Source organism: Cicer arietinum, chromosome 1 (assembly GCF_000331145.2).
Source record: "Cicer arietinum cultivar CDC Frontier isolate Library 1 chromosome 1, Cicar.CDCFrontier_v2.0, whole genome shotgun sequence".
In the NCBI taxonomy this organism is placed as follows: Eukaryota; Viridiplantae; Streptophyta; class Magnoliopsida; order Fabales; family Fabaceae; genus Cicer; species Cicer arietinum.
This window is the reverse complement of record NC_021160.2, coordinates 8,334,369-8,349,434: the sequence shown is the minus strand read 5'-3', so window position 1 is coordinate 8,349,434 and position 15,066 is coordinate 8,334,369. Positions and strand designations below refer to the sequence as shown.

At 24.7% G+C, this 15,066-nt stretch overlaps 1 long non-coding RNA gene across 1 annotated transcript; it reads left to right on the top strand.

Annotated features, from left to right (window-relative positions):
- Positions 1 to 2,434: 2,434 nt before the first annotated feature.
- LOC101492010 (uncharacterized) lies at positions 2,435 to 3,611 on the top strand. Its single transcript, XR_189283.4, has 2 exons — positions 2,435 to 2,686; positions 3,088 to 3,611. It is a non-coding gene; the product is annotated as an uncharacterized lncRNA (long non-coding RNA).
- Positions 3,612 to 15,066: the final 11,455 nt, after the last annotated feature.

Below are 15,066 nucleotides of genomic sequence, written 5' to 3'. Positions count from 1 at the left end.
ATTAAATGTTGAGTAAAGTTAACAATACATATTTTTTTGACATACTTCTTTTGATTAATTAAAATATACACGTGTCAAATTAATTTTATATAAAACTCATATATTTTAATGTAATCTATATAAATTTTAATTAATCAAACAAAATATACTAAAAAATATGTATTAAATAGTATATTATTATCAGTGATTGTCAAATGTTTTTCGCATATGATTTATACCTACTAAACAAATGAATCAATCGATAGATGTATATGTGCCGTTTTAGTCACTAATTTTACATTTTGTGTCAGTGTATCCTCACTCAGACCTTAAGCAACTTTTTTATTTTTATTTATATTTATAGAAGTAATTGAGCCACATTAATTGTTAGGTACTATAGGGAGTTAATTTATATATTTAATTATGGAGTTAGCAAGCCAAGGAATTGGGGATAGTGTGACATTGTAATTAGTTTGACCATACAACATTGAAGACTGTGATGTTTGGTAGTAAGATTTCTCATGAGCATCATAGTTAAAAAAATTACCCTACTTTTTCCACGAGTATTTAGAAGTATCACCTATAGTTTAGCATATTTTCTTTCGGTTACCAAAGATTCCTTGTTCCCTTCACCCATCATTTTGCGCAAATTCACGTTCTTTTGTTCCCTCTTTCTCTTTTCATTGAAGGATTTAATAGCTTGAGTTCTAAGCGAGTTCCCATGTTTACGTATACCACCAAGCAGTGTCATCCAAGATATATATTAATACTACAAAATTACTAAATAAGATCTTTAAATTAACCAATTTTAGGAATCATTTATGTATTTATTCAAATGTCTATATCTCGTCGAATATTACATTTTACCCAACTTATTTTAGTCGACTACTTTCAATATCATCCACATGGGTCATATTCAAACCAACCACTTTAATTTGTTCTTTGGTTATTATTATTAATTATCATTACAAACTTGATTGTTTGGATAATTAGTGTTCAATTATAACATATAACTTTGCGCACAAGATTTTGTTTTAATTTTCGATTATTATCCACATATTTTGGCTTCTGGGTAATTCTCATTTTAAATATTATTAGCTTCTTTAAAAAAATAAAAATAATATTTTTTATCATAAATTCAATTACTTTGTGTTGTTAAAAATAAAAATCAATCTTGTCAATTTGTCTGATTTGTCTAGAGCTGTCAACTTGAACGATCTAGTTTAAATTAATTTAAATTATCTATTTATAATTTAATGATATTAGGATTTTAAGGTTTGATTGTTTTGTAAGTGAATTGAGTTAGATTTAAGGAAAATACTTTCTCTTTTTTTACAATGAAGAGAGAGAGAAAAAATCTGATTAAAATCGAAAGAGTCAATTCAGTCTAAAAGAAAATCTGATTTGTTTTTAAACTATTTTTTCATCCCAACTTAGATTGAAATGAGGATTGACCGACCCAACTTGTTGGGTCCAGCCCATTCAACAGTGTATGTTAATTTTTTTATATTAATTAATAGTTATTTTATATTTTATAAAAACATTTTTAAATTTATGACTTAGAAATGATTGTTGGCCTGATTAAAATCGGTAACCTGTCTTTTCTACAAGTAGTGCCCGGTGTGTGTATAGATCTTAAGAAATGTACTTTTAGAAAATAATTATGGATTCATATAATAAAATAATTGTGGTGGGTTGCCTTGTATCTTTTTGACTTGGATTAAGTTTTTATTTTTTTTTTTCTTTTTGTAGATGACTTGGATTGAGTTATATATGTTGTAGTATTCTTTTACTTTTTCGTGGCTGCGTTTGTATTTACATTTTGAATACGTATTCCCTTCTAATATATATAAGTATTTTGCTTCTTCAAAAATATAAATGTTATATATTAAAAAAATCTAATAGTATAAAAAGATAGTTAATATAGTTTAAAAAATATGAATTACGAAACAATTTAAATATAATTAATTTTATAATTATAAAAAAGAATGACATTGAAGTGGGTCCAAATGGGACTCACAAAATAATTTTAATAAAGAATATTTTAATAGATAGATTTCAATATTTGACATAGAAGTGAGTCCAAATGGGAAAGTGATTCAAAGGTTGTATAGAAGTGGTAAATGTGCTGTGCTGGGTCTCAACTTGAAGGCAGAAACTTGGAAGTTCTGGGAAAGCACACGAGCAACACTGCTTCTGCCCTACACAAAGCCTCAAGACCCTTTTGTCCTCCATTAGTACGGACACACACTGTAAATCAAATAATAATTAAATATTTATATATTATTTCTTGTACTAATGCACTCACTCAAATATATGTTCTTTTATATTTCACCAATATAAAAAAAATATTTTCCTCAATAAGTTATTATTTTCCATTGGAAATTATTTTTCTTTGTACTATATATTCTCTCACCCTGGGCCCTGATGACGTCATCAAGTCCATTTAAATCTTTCTGGGCCTTGGACCTGTCTCTATCAGGTCCATTGGGAAAGCCCAATTTCCTCCTCAAACACTCATCTTTCTTTTTTTCCCTCCCTATAAAATAAACATCTGATTTCTTTCCTTCCCTCCTATCTTACCATAACAAAAATTCTCTCTCTCTCTCTCTCTCTCTCTCTAATCTCTCTCACCATCATAAAACTAGAGTTGTGAAGAAAAACAAAAGGATCTCAAAGATGAAACCAAAAGACGGGTTTGTTAAAGGTACTAGCTAGTTTTTTTTTTTTTTTTTTAAATTGAAAATAATAATGTTGTTCAATGTGGAAATTTCCATAATCATTTTCCTTTTATCATATAGTCTTATCTCAAATAGTTATCTTAATCTTAACCTTTTTCACATGCTTAATTAATGATAAAGGTATACCTTTATATATAAACTAGCTTTTTCTATATAATCATTTTACTGCTATCGGCCAAACAGTTAATTAACTTTATGTTATATAGTTATAATAATAAATATATAGAAAGTTATATATTCTCATTTATGAATTCTTTAATGTTATTTTTTATTAAATAACTTATTTAATCTAAAGTTGGCTACTGCTCCTGCCATTCTCTTGTTCATTCTCTGCAATCACTAATTGAGAGCATGATTCATGATACAGGTCCCTATAAAGACCATTTTATGCATGTGACTAGAAGCAAGTTCAACACCACCATGGTCAACCCTTTGAGAATTTTTGAAGCCATTGGTGGCTCTGAAATTCGAGCTGACACCTCTTCAGCAGTAGCAGGTTCATTTTAATCAAGGGTGCTATCCTATCTGAGCTTTTTAATTTATTATTTTTCTATCTTTATCTTTGTTTCTCTGTTTGAGTCTTCTTGACCTTGTAAGACCTTTTCTTGACCTTGTAAGACCTCGTTCTGTATTTCTCTTCTTTATTTTTGCTTTTGTGGAAGACACTATATCGAAATTATTCGATATAGTGTTTAATCTCCACTTTTCCCTTTTACCATCCAACTCATTCTCTCCTTCCTTGTCTATCCCTCCTGAGCTATTTCAGTTTTGGCCATTCATACAACAATTTATGGCTTCAAAATTGAAAGAACAAATTGTAATGTGCTAGCTATGGCTATTTGAAAACATGAAACTTTAAATTATAATTGGGGTTCAATTTATTTGATCTCATTATTACTTGCAAAAACATATCTATTGTTTTCATTTTTTTCTATTATGTTTGTTGTATATATATATATATATATATATATATATATATATATATATATATATATATATATATTTTTTTTATATATATGTTATATATATATATATATATAGTTTTATGATATATGTTATATAAATTTATCTATATTTCAGTTTCAGTATTCATGTCATATTGTTTTTTTTTTTTTGAAAAAATTGTGTTGTAAGAGTAAATTTGTACCGAGAAATGTCCAAAAACTCATACATGATTTAAGTTTAAACGGAAAAAAAAACCTATATTTTTTAAATTTGTCTAGAACAAATCTTACTAAAATTAGTAGCTATTGTTAGGTAGCTTTAAAGTTGTTTTTATTTTTTTAACGGTCAATGTAAGTAATTAATATTATTAATATTTTATTAAAAATAAAAATCAGATCTATAGTTGTGTTTATATATATCGTAGTGATTATTGTTATGCTGAGAAATGTTAGTGAGCTAGCATGCTTCGTCATTATTACTATTACTATATAGTACTATATGTTGTATACGTAAGAGTGTCCATTGTTAATTAGTTTATTTCTTGTTCTACTTATGTGGAAGAAAAAAAAGTTAATTCTTAAATTACAATTTATTTTGTCACAAGAGTTCATTCTAACTATGAAATTAAGATTTATAGTTTTTGATTTCAAAATGAATTCTACACTAAAATTTATTATTATTTCACATTTATTAAATACTACTCAGTACTAAAATATAAATATAAATAAGTAAAAATTAATATATTTAATTTAAATTTTAAATTAAATAGTTTAAAGTTTTATTTATATTTTAAACAAAGAGAATAAATTTATTTACAATTAATTTGTGTTACCATATAATTAAAGACACGTGTATACGTAGTAGTGTTGTTTGAATTGAGATGAAGTTGAAAAACAATTTGAATGGTATTCTGTTAAGGCAATGAATATTGGGTTTGTATCATTGATTATGTGCACAGAATATTTATGCTGTTGTTGCAGGCATTCAGTTTCGTTGTTTTATATGTTGTTTGAGTGAGAAAAGTGTATAACAAAGCATACTTATTATTCTTTTAGATTTAAGTTTATAGACTCTCCCTCGTGACTGATTCAATGTACAAATATCCACTGTATTATTGGACTTATCTCCCTGTCTCTCTTTCTTTCTTTTGGAAAATTCAGAGACCTTTAATTGTACCTTTTTTTTTAATTTTAATTTTATTTAACAAAAATAATTCAAGTAAAAAAATTATAAAGTTGATTTCTGTTTATAGTTTTTTTTACCTTTCTTCACATAATAATAATAGAGTTTCACCCCAAAAGAGATTTCAATTAGTAAATACTCAAAGAAGCAAACAAAAATCAAGAATGATGTATAGAGAGAGATAATTCCCTGACCTTTCCCTATCTTGTTGATTTGTTTTCTTCTTTTATACAAGTAAAATAAATGTCTTATGCAAGCTCTATTTGGCACTATTATGTGTCCTATAAGGGCATTAATGTCACCTTGTCCTATTTAATACCCCATCCAATTTACTTTTTATTTTTAAAGTTTAATAAATATTAATTATTATTTGTAAATAATACCTTTAGTGCAAAATAGATCAAATAAAATATTATACGATTAAGGTATATTTGTCTTGATATGTGTAAAAAATTTATAATAGAAAAAGAGGGAAGAATATGAGCATTGATTAATAATTAATATGTTTACTATTGGCCTTCTTTTATATAATATATCTATTAAGTTGAAAATAAAGAATTCAATGTCTAGTGTATAAACTACATGCAATAACTTACCATCCATGTGAAGAGGCTGCAATTTTAATGCTCAAATTCCTACTTTGCTATCCCTCCCTTTATTTGGAAGGTTGATTATAGCCATTCTCAGGGCAAGGACAAGCAAATTGGGTTAGAATACAACCTGAGCCCATAAGGGAATATTATAACCCCAATGTTTTTGATGGGGCAGCGACAGTGACATTCTATTCCCACCTCAATTTTTTTAAGAACAATAATAGTTTCAGAATATTATTAGTTTCTCTTTCAACTAAATTTGTAGTTTAAGACTATAAAAAAATATTTGGGTCAATTAATCAGTGAAGAATTTGGTAAGAATATTTGTTGAAAATTTTATTTTGAAATAAATTATATTTATTTTAAAAATTAAATAAATATTTAATCCTTATAAAATACACTTTTAATTTCTGTAATTTTATTTTCACATTTTAATTATTATAAATTTAAAAATTTCAATTTTAGTCTTACTATATGAGTTACATGCAATTAAAAATAATAATATTTATAAAAATTAAAATGTAAAACTTAAAATGAAATAAAATAATTTTATAAAAACTAAAAAATTATTTAACTGTTATTTTAATTAAATAGTCTCTATAAAAGCACGTATGAAAACTGTAACTAGAAAATGTTTTTAATAAAAAGTAAATATGCGGGAAAAATTTGGTGTATTTTTAACCATACGTTGATGCTGCCTAACATTGTTACACTTACCATCATCAATCATCTACACGTGGTAGACCTACCTATTAAAATGAGTAGGGTAGAAAATTATCTTTTTCAGGATAAATGTACTATTACTGTTTATGCAGGATATTCATAACAGGATTGCATATAATTTTGTGTAGATTTTCATTTTGTTCTAAGAGTTTGAAACAAGATATAATACTTTGGTTCATGTCAAATCAATATTAGTTAAGTTGACAAAATTAGAGTTTAAGTTGAGGAGTTGAAATTTAAATTTAAACTAATAACTCAGATTGTGCCCTGTAAAGTTTTAGGTTTAGACGAATAGAATGAATAAAATACTAACCTTTATCAATTAGTATTAATTTTGACATATTACACTTTTCATAATGGAGTTCTATTATTGTTTAGCTATTATAAGTTGCTTTTGATCTACAATAATTAAAATTAATTTTTAACAAATTAATTTTTTAAAATTATTTGCAATAAAAATGAGTGTAAACATAAAATAATTTATGTTTATATATATATAAAGTTTGATTTGGAACTATTTTCTTTTCATAAAAGTTCAAACTCTTAGTTTTAAGTTAAACTCTTCTTTTAAAAACCTCACTTACATGATAATCAAAAGTAATTTATGGTTTTGAAATAAATTTTTATGTGTAATAAAAGTGAATTCAAAGATGCATATTGACGAGTATTTTCACTTTTCACTTCTCCTCTCATGAAGTTTTGCACCAACTAGCATTAGTATATTTTTGTATTTTTAATTCCAATATGTAATATGCATCTCATAGAATGACAGAAAGCTCTGACTCTGCAGTTATATGGAACTGTCAATGGTAATTATTAGATGAAGGACAAGGTAAACAAGTTAGTATAAGTATGGAAAATATAAAAAATAAAGTATTGAAAGGGTATTATAATTTGTATATATTTAACTTTTTAAAAGTTTAAGTTTATTTTTTAAAATATAAATATTTTAATCTTTAACTTTTAACAAGTGATTGTTTATATCTTTTAAATATTCAAAAAGATCTTAATTGTGTGTAGTCACAATCGTTGTACTTGTAATTATTTAATTAAAATTAAAATATTTATATTTTTTAAAAAACTATTATTTTTATTAAATTAATATATAAATTTAAAATTTAAATTATCTAATCTTTAATTTGAAAATTACAAATATATTAACTACATAACTTGATGTAGTTCTGAATGTATGCAATTTGAATCCCTCAAAGGAATATTAAATAAGGTGACTTATTGAACAAAATGATTATGTCTATGAATTGACATTGAAAAGTTAAATGCCTTTCCTTGTGTATATGAGTTATAACTATTTACCCTTCACCCCCACTTTTGGGGCACCTTTTTCCCTTTTATTTTCCTTTGTAGTTTGTGGCTGTGAGAGAGTGACAACATAAAGGCTTGAGATTTAATTAAGTTACATTCATAATATACTTATTCATGTATTCCTTTTGAGGTCATTTTGTATTAGGTACTGCCAGCATTGGTCCCATCTTGGTCAAGCCTTTTTCCAACTTTAGGTTACATGCGAACATGGGTCCTTCATTAGGTTTTACTTTTGAAGTTTGAAAAATACCATTCCATTCAAGAACTTTGAAAAGTTAAGGGAATGACATCTCAATAATGCCCTAATGGAAAAATAAATAAATTTCATTGTTGCTTTTCTAAAGATGTAGTAGAGGGAATTGGAGAGAGTATACATATCAAATTTAACATATCTAAATAATTGCAAGTGGCACAATTATAGGTCTATAGGGCTATATAAATAAGTATTGCATTTGTACTATTATGATGTCTTTGACAAGTATATCATGTTGAGAAAATTCACGTAATTGAAGTTCAAGTATCCTTCTTATGCAGCGTTTGAAACTATTATTACTATAATTCACTAAATCAAGACTAGTTATCTCAAAATAACATAAGAATAGAATGAACGATTAACTCAATTAAACTTAGCTAAGTGTAAATTTAGATGTACTTACAATAAAATGTTGAGCACAGTTTCTTGATGCAACATTAATTTGTTATTTCACTAGAAGGTTGTTATGGTGCACCGACGTGTCTAAAAATATTGGGAGCTTCAACATATTTTTTCGGTTTCTATTTAATTAGCTAGGATCCCGTGCTGACACACTAGTTGTGTATTGTTGGTATTTTATATTTATATCGATTAACATCAAACAAAAAATTTATTTTATTTAAACAAATATTTTTTTATTTTAATAATAATAAAGATTTGTTCGTATTTTTTAATAATTATCAATAATAAATATTTATTCTATACTTTTTTTTATGTTTTAATGATAAATGTTAATTCCATAATTTTTTTATTTGTTATTTAAAATATTCGTCAAACATTAATCGACGATATGGATTTGTCCAACGTATTTTAATATTTATTAATAAAATATATTTGTTTCAATTTTTTTATCTTGAATTTTTATCTCCTGAAATTTGACAATAACTAAAAATGAAGAGGATAATATTGATTTTTTTTTGATAAAATAATACTTTTTTTATTATAAAGATAATTATATTTCTTTTGTAAAAAAAATATAGTTATAGTTTTTTTTAGTTATTCTTTCATAATTAAGGTAGTTAGTTTTGTTTGTAAAAAAAATTTACTTATAGTTCTTTTGCTGTGAATTATTATTATTTTTTTAAAATTTATTTATTTACCTTCAAACAATGATGTTGAGAAAAATTAATTGAGAATAATTTTGTATATTTTATAATTATTTTTTTTATATTGATTTTTTATGGTTATTTTTTTTCTTTTATTCATAATAAATTTCATCTTTTATGTGGCAATATCTTATGTCATATACACTCAAGTTGATATACTTATATCAAACGAGAGATATTCATAATGAAGGTATTTAAGGGTTGTTATTATTAAACGTTTTAATCTTCATTACAATAGTTTGAATTCTAGTTATCATAAGTTTTAAGTCAAATGTCAATTATCATTATATTATTAGTCATAAAATGGCATAAATACTAGGTGTAATTCATCTATAATATGGTTATTTTACATAAAAGAAAAAAAATCTTACTTTCAATTCAAGAAGCATGACATGTGAAAGGGAATGAAACAAAAATGGATCAACCCATAACATAATGCATCTCGAACCTCATATCATCCTACCATGACAATCTATCTCACAACTCATAACTTTATATTCAATCATGACCAATATTCTCTACAATAATAAGGTACTATAAATAAAAATGTCATATATTATTCTTGCTCTAGCAAAAATTACCAAAAGAAAAATTAGTGAAACCCTCAATCTGTTATATCATATTTCTCTACTATTTCATTCTATACACAAAATTTTATTTTAAACATAGTATATGTAATAAAATAAAATAAAAAGAAGAGATTTACTTATATCAATTCAAATATCATGCTATATAACTTATACCTCAATCAAGAGATAAAATTTCAATAAAATATTGCAAATATAATTTATGACTTAAGGAATATTACTAAGATAAATTTGATGTTATAAAAGTCATTTATTAATATAATATAGGCTCCTTAATATTCATAAGGCTTAAAACATAAATATTTTCTAAAAACAGTGTTAACTTAAAATATCCATTAATTTGGTGGGTGGATTCAAACTTGATTCTATTGGACAATATCATTCTCTATTCTTCGCACGATTCTATGAGATGGCCTATCCCATTAACTCGTACTGAGAATATAAATATGATATTAAACTAAAGAAACTACCGACTGACTTTCTAGACCGAATCACTTCTAGATTAATAATTCACAGTCTACTTTTGAATCGACATGCTTTGATGCCAAAAATGTAACGCCTAATTTTTTAACACGAATAAAACAAAGTGTACACAATCCAGATGAAACTAAAATTTTTAATTCATAAATATCTAAATACTTACAACTTTCAAGTAAGATTTAATTAAACTATGACTCTAATCTAGACTCAAGACGTAATCCGACTCATGACATTGAACGATTGGAGAGAAAATTCGAATACTCTTCAGACTTTCAAAATTTACCTGTTATTTGGAAAACATCACCCTCAACATAGTGAACATAAAACTCGGTAACATAGATTAAATAAAAACAATTATCCATATTTCTCAGTCATGCCATTGTGCTAAACATGAAAAATCCTCTTGGAAAACTATACTTCAAATTAATATAATACTATTTCTTTGTAAGTTATATTCAAATATATCTTATAACTCTAAACTCAAATCATTCAAACACTTTAAACCACTAGACATGAGTAATCTAATTACTTAAACTCAACATAACAAGTAAGTCATAAAGACTACATTGGTTTCACCCAATGTCCTCTATATAGACGAAGAGTTCATATAACTAGAATGAACCATATATATATATATATCTAATCATAACATATGAGTAATCTCCATTCACACCATGGAACATGCGCTTAACGGATCAAACTTCTAGAAATGAGTGTTATATTTAAGTTTTCAAATGCAATTGATTCCACTCAAAAATGAATTTCCTATCTTAAGATATATATATTTCAAGATGACTAATGCAGATAAAATCATAATACAAAATAATCTACTTCATAAAATCACGAATTTTTTTAAATGTAATATAAACTTATAAAAATTTACAGCAACAAGTTAATAGGAATAAGCTTTCCATTCCAATTTATTTCATTAAAAACCGATTCTTATTGCTTATGTTATACCCATTTTAACTTAGCTACATCATAATATTTTTATGCAAAAAACAATATAAATTTGGTAACTTAATTAAAATATCAAACTATGTCCGATTTGAATAAAAGATAACATTTTGAAAAGCAGTAGATGTCTAGTTTATAAATATAATTTTTATTTTGTATAATAGACATTCAATTAATATAGTTTAATAAAATAAGGTATACATATACAAAAATGGAATAACATATTATTTTCCAACTTGTAACTCAATTTTTTCTATCAATTCGCAATGAAAGTTAGTGAAACCAGTGCCTATTTCGTAGGTAATTAAGTCTATTTTTTAATGGGATATAAATCAGCTCAAAATACTATATATGAAGAAAGTTATGAACGAAATACCAAAGGTATACCTATACGGGTTCAAAGACAACATTATACTATTTTCACTTCAAACTTTATATTTTCAAGTTCATATGAACAACTAAGTAAAATACATTCAAAATTCAGCATAAAACCAAGTAATTACCAATATTAAAAAATCATCATCTCATCACAAATTCAACCACAACACTCAACAACAGTAATAAAATAACAACTCTTCATAGTAATTAATACAAACACCTAACATGCATTATTAATAATCAATAATATTAAATCAAATATGATTATCTCAATACCTAAACATACAAATCATGAACATATATTAGGAATATGCAACCAATATCTATAAGCATACTTAAGAGAGGTTTTAAGAGGATTTTCTATGTTAGAAGAGATTTGAGACCCTCAAAGTTTGATTATAATTTCTTCTTCTACAAGTGAAACTTTAACTCCTCTTCACGTTTCATTCTCTCTTCTTTTTTCCTCTTTTCCCTTATTTCCTCTTTTCTCTCTTCTTTCCTCACTATTTCTATTTTCTTTTAATTTGTTTATTGGAAGATTGATAAGTACACCACTCCTAAATGGGTTGCACCCTCTATTAAACCCCCAACAATATTTTAGTTGTTACTATTCACTCAAATTTCTACTTATACAAATTAATTATACTTTATCCTATAAAACTAATTATTCTTATTATTATAATTATTCTACTAACTATAAAAGTGGTCCTAAATTGCATTAAAAAATATCAAAATTTAAACATTTACCATTCGAATTTTCAATTGGTTATGTTATCACTAGATTATCATTATATACGATTTTATAAAGAATTAGTGCATTTATTTAATTCTAATAATAACAACAACGATGATAATGATAATAATAATAATAATAATAATAATAATAATAATAGTAATAATAATAATAATAATAATAATAATAATAATAATAATAATAATAATAATAATAATAATAATAATAATAATAATATATTGATAATAGTTTAGACAAAAGTATCAATAATTGAGTAGTGGTGGCAACACTTCGGAGTTTAGATTCTAATTTTGCTGTTTAAAGACTTATTTTAACTTATATTTGTAACAATTTTCGTGTGAAGTTTTTTATAAAAAAATGTTAGTTCTAGCCTTGTAAAGATAAGTTCATATCGAATATCAGTTCTGATCTTTATTTTGATAGATGGTCATTAGATTTTTAATAAAATAAATTTGACTTTTATTATAGAAAATTAATAAAAACGTAGAATGAAATTTAAATATGAAAAACTTTATATTATCTTATGTTTGGGATGGTCAAGATATATATATAGATAAATATATAAATGAAAAAAATAAATACTTTTGTTAATTTATAATTTGATATTTTTTTTTTAAAATTCCACCAATTTAAATTACTCTTTCTAATTAAGAATTTAAAAATATCATGTTTTGATTTTAAATTGTATATTTATGTTTTTTGAAAAATGACTTATTATTGTTACTGTAAGATTACTTTTACTGTGAAATAAAGTACGGACTTTAAAATATATGGATTTTATGGTATTACTATTTTGAAAAACGAGTATCTTAAAATTCTCTTGTACACATTTTTTCAGAACAATTAATATTGTAAAGATAACTTTTATGATATATATTCAAACTACAAATTCTTTTGGTACAACTCAAACTACAAACTCATATTGTAAATTTATTTTATTAATTGTAAACTTTAAGTTTTGGTTCATATTTTTCAATAGGCCTTTTTTGTCATTTGATGTGTTAGTGTAGGGGTGGAGTACTAATTTTAGGGGTATGATTAACAATTTACTTTATAATAATAGCCTGTTTTTCTTTGAAGTCCAAAAAAGGCCTACAAGACAGAGATACTATATTTTAGTTCATCCAGCCCTTTGATTTTGACCATCCACTCTTCTATATTATTACAAGTTATTATCTGATAGTTCAAATATATTTTGAAAATTAAGATCTAATAAAAATGAGAAAACATGGAACGTTGGAGAAACATCTATTATATTACTATATTGTTGTTATAGGCTGAAGGTTTTTTCATTTGGGTTAGGGACTTGTAGTTCTAGGTGAGACTAGGCATATTGTGGTTATAGAGTTTCTCCTCGCACTCTCTTACAACATTCTCAAACCTTTTCAATATCTAATTTTTACTTTTTATTTTAGTCATCTACAGATTAATGATCCAGACATTTGTCTATAATGAATTAAGAAGTATAAATGCTAACTTATAGTTTTTTTTTAATGATTTTTTACACTTTTGAATTGATCAAATTTGAATGTATAAAATATAAATTTAAAATTTTTTATATACCTGAACTAATTTAAATGTGTAAAATATTTCAAAAACTTTCAAGTTAGTATTTACATATCTAATCTAGATGGATCAATTTAGATAAATCATGTTCAAATTAATTAGTTTGAAGATAATTAAAATCAACCAGAAATCAATTTCGGGAAGCTTTTGAAAATAGAAATTTTACTCCATACACTTCAAATTATAACTCTATTTTATATTTTAATAAAAATTTAACTTTACCATTTATTCTAAAAAAAATAAAATTTTAAGTTTTCTAAAACACTTTTCAAATTTTTTATAACACAAAGGTGTTTAGAAAAAATTTAAAAAAAAATTTGAAAAACAAAACTTGAATTTTTTGAAACACATTTGTATTATGGAAACATTAAAAAAATTCCAAGAACAAAAAGTTTATAAATTTTCTGAAATACATTTATGTTCTAAAAAATTTAAATAAATTTTTCAAAACACAAAGTTTGAACATTTTAAAATACGTTTGTGTTCCAAAAAACTTAATCTGATATATATGAGATTTTAAGTTATCTAGAATATAAAGTTTGAATTTTGTAAAACACGTTTGTGTTCAAAAAACAATTTCAAATTTTAAATAATTGAAGTTGAATTTAGTGGGATGATTATTTAAAAGAAAAATTAAAAAATAAATAATTTAAGTAAAATGTGAGAGTAGAGAGAATTTAGAGGTATAGGATAAATTTTTTTTGAAAATGTATTGGGTGAGAGGAGAAATTTGCATGTTGTTAAGACCGATTCACTTGGGCTAGACTTCATTCTCGGCATATTGGACTTATTCTTTGTGCCCTTATGTTCTTTATACACCTCTATATATGCTACAAATTATTTTTTCCATAATATCTATATATTCACTTTGTAATATATATTATTTTTTCAACTGAAATTACCTTTCACACATTATGTTAATTTTGATATAATTTGACATTCTAAAAGTATGACTCTGCAATGTACAAAAGTTATACCCTGGATCGTAACACTTATAAAGCTATTGACTATTTTTTTTTAAAGGAAAATTGTCGAATGTTGTAGAATATTTATAAAAAAAGAATAAAAAAAAAAGTTTTAGAAACAAAAGTCAATTTGACTTTTATCCAGTTTGTAAAGGACTTTCAATAGATCTTTTATGTCAAATGAAAACAATTGTATTGACAAGATACACTACAATGAGTTCGCTTGATGCTTACTTCTACAAATGAGTTTAGTTGTAGGTTTAACATGTAAGGCTTTTCCCAATATTCATGCCATGTAATATTATTGAACTTGGTGGGTAAATAGTTTAGTACACGACTTAAATTGATAAAATCTGAGTTAAAAAAAAAGTTTTAGTCTTTCATTTATATTTAATTCTAAATTTTAATCATTTCATTTTTGTTTTAGAATGTTAATCGATTTATTTATACAATTATGCAATTTTAGTCATTTAATCAATTTTAATTCAATTTTTTACTCCAGTATTAAGACGCGGCAAATGTTAGATTCTATAA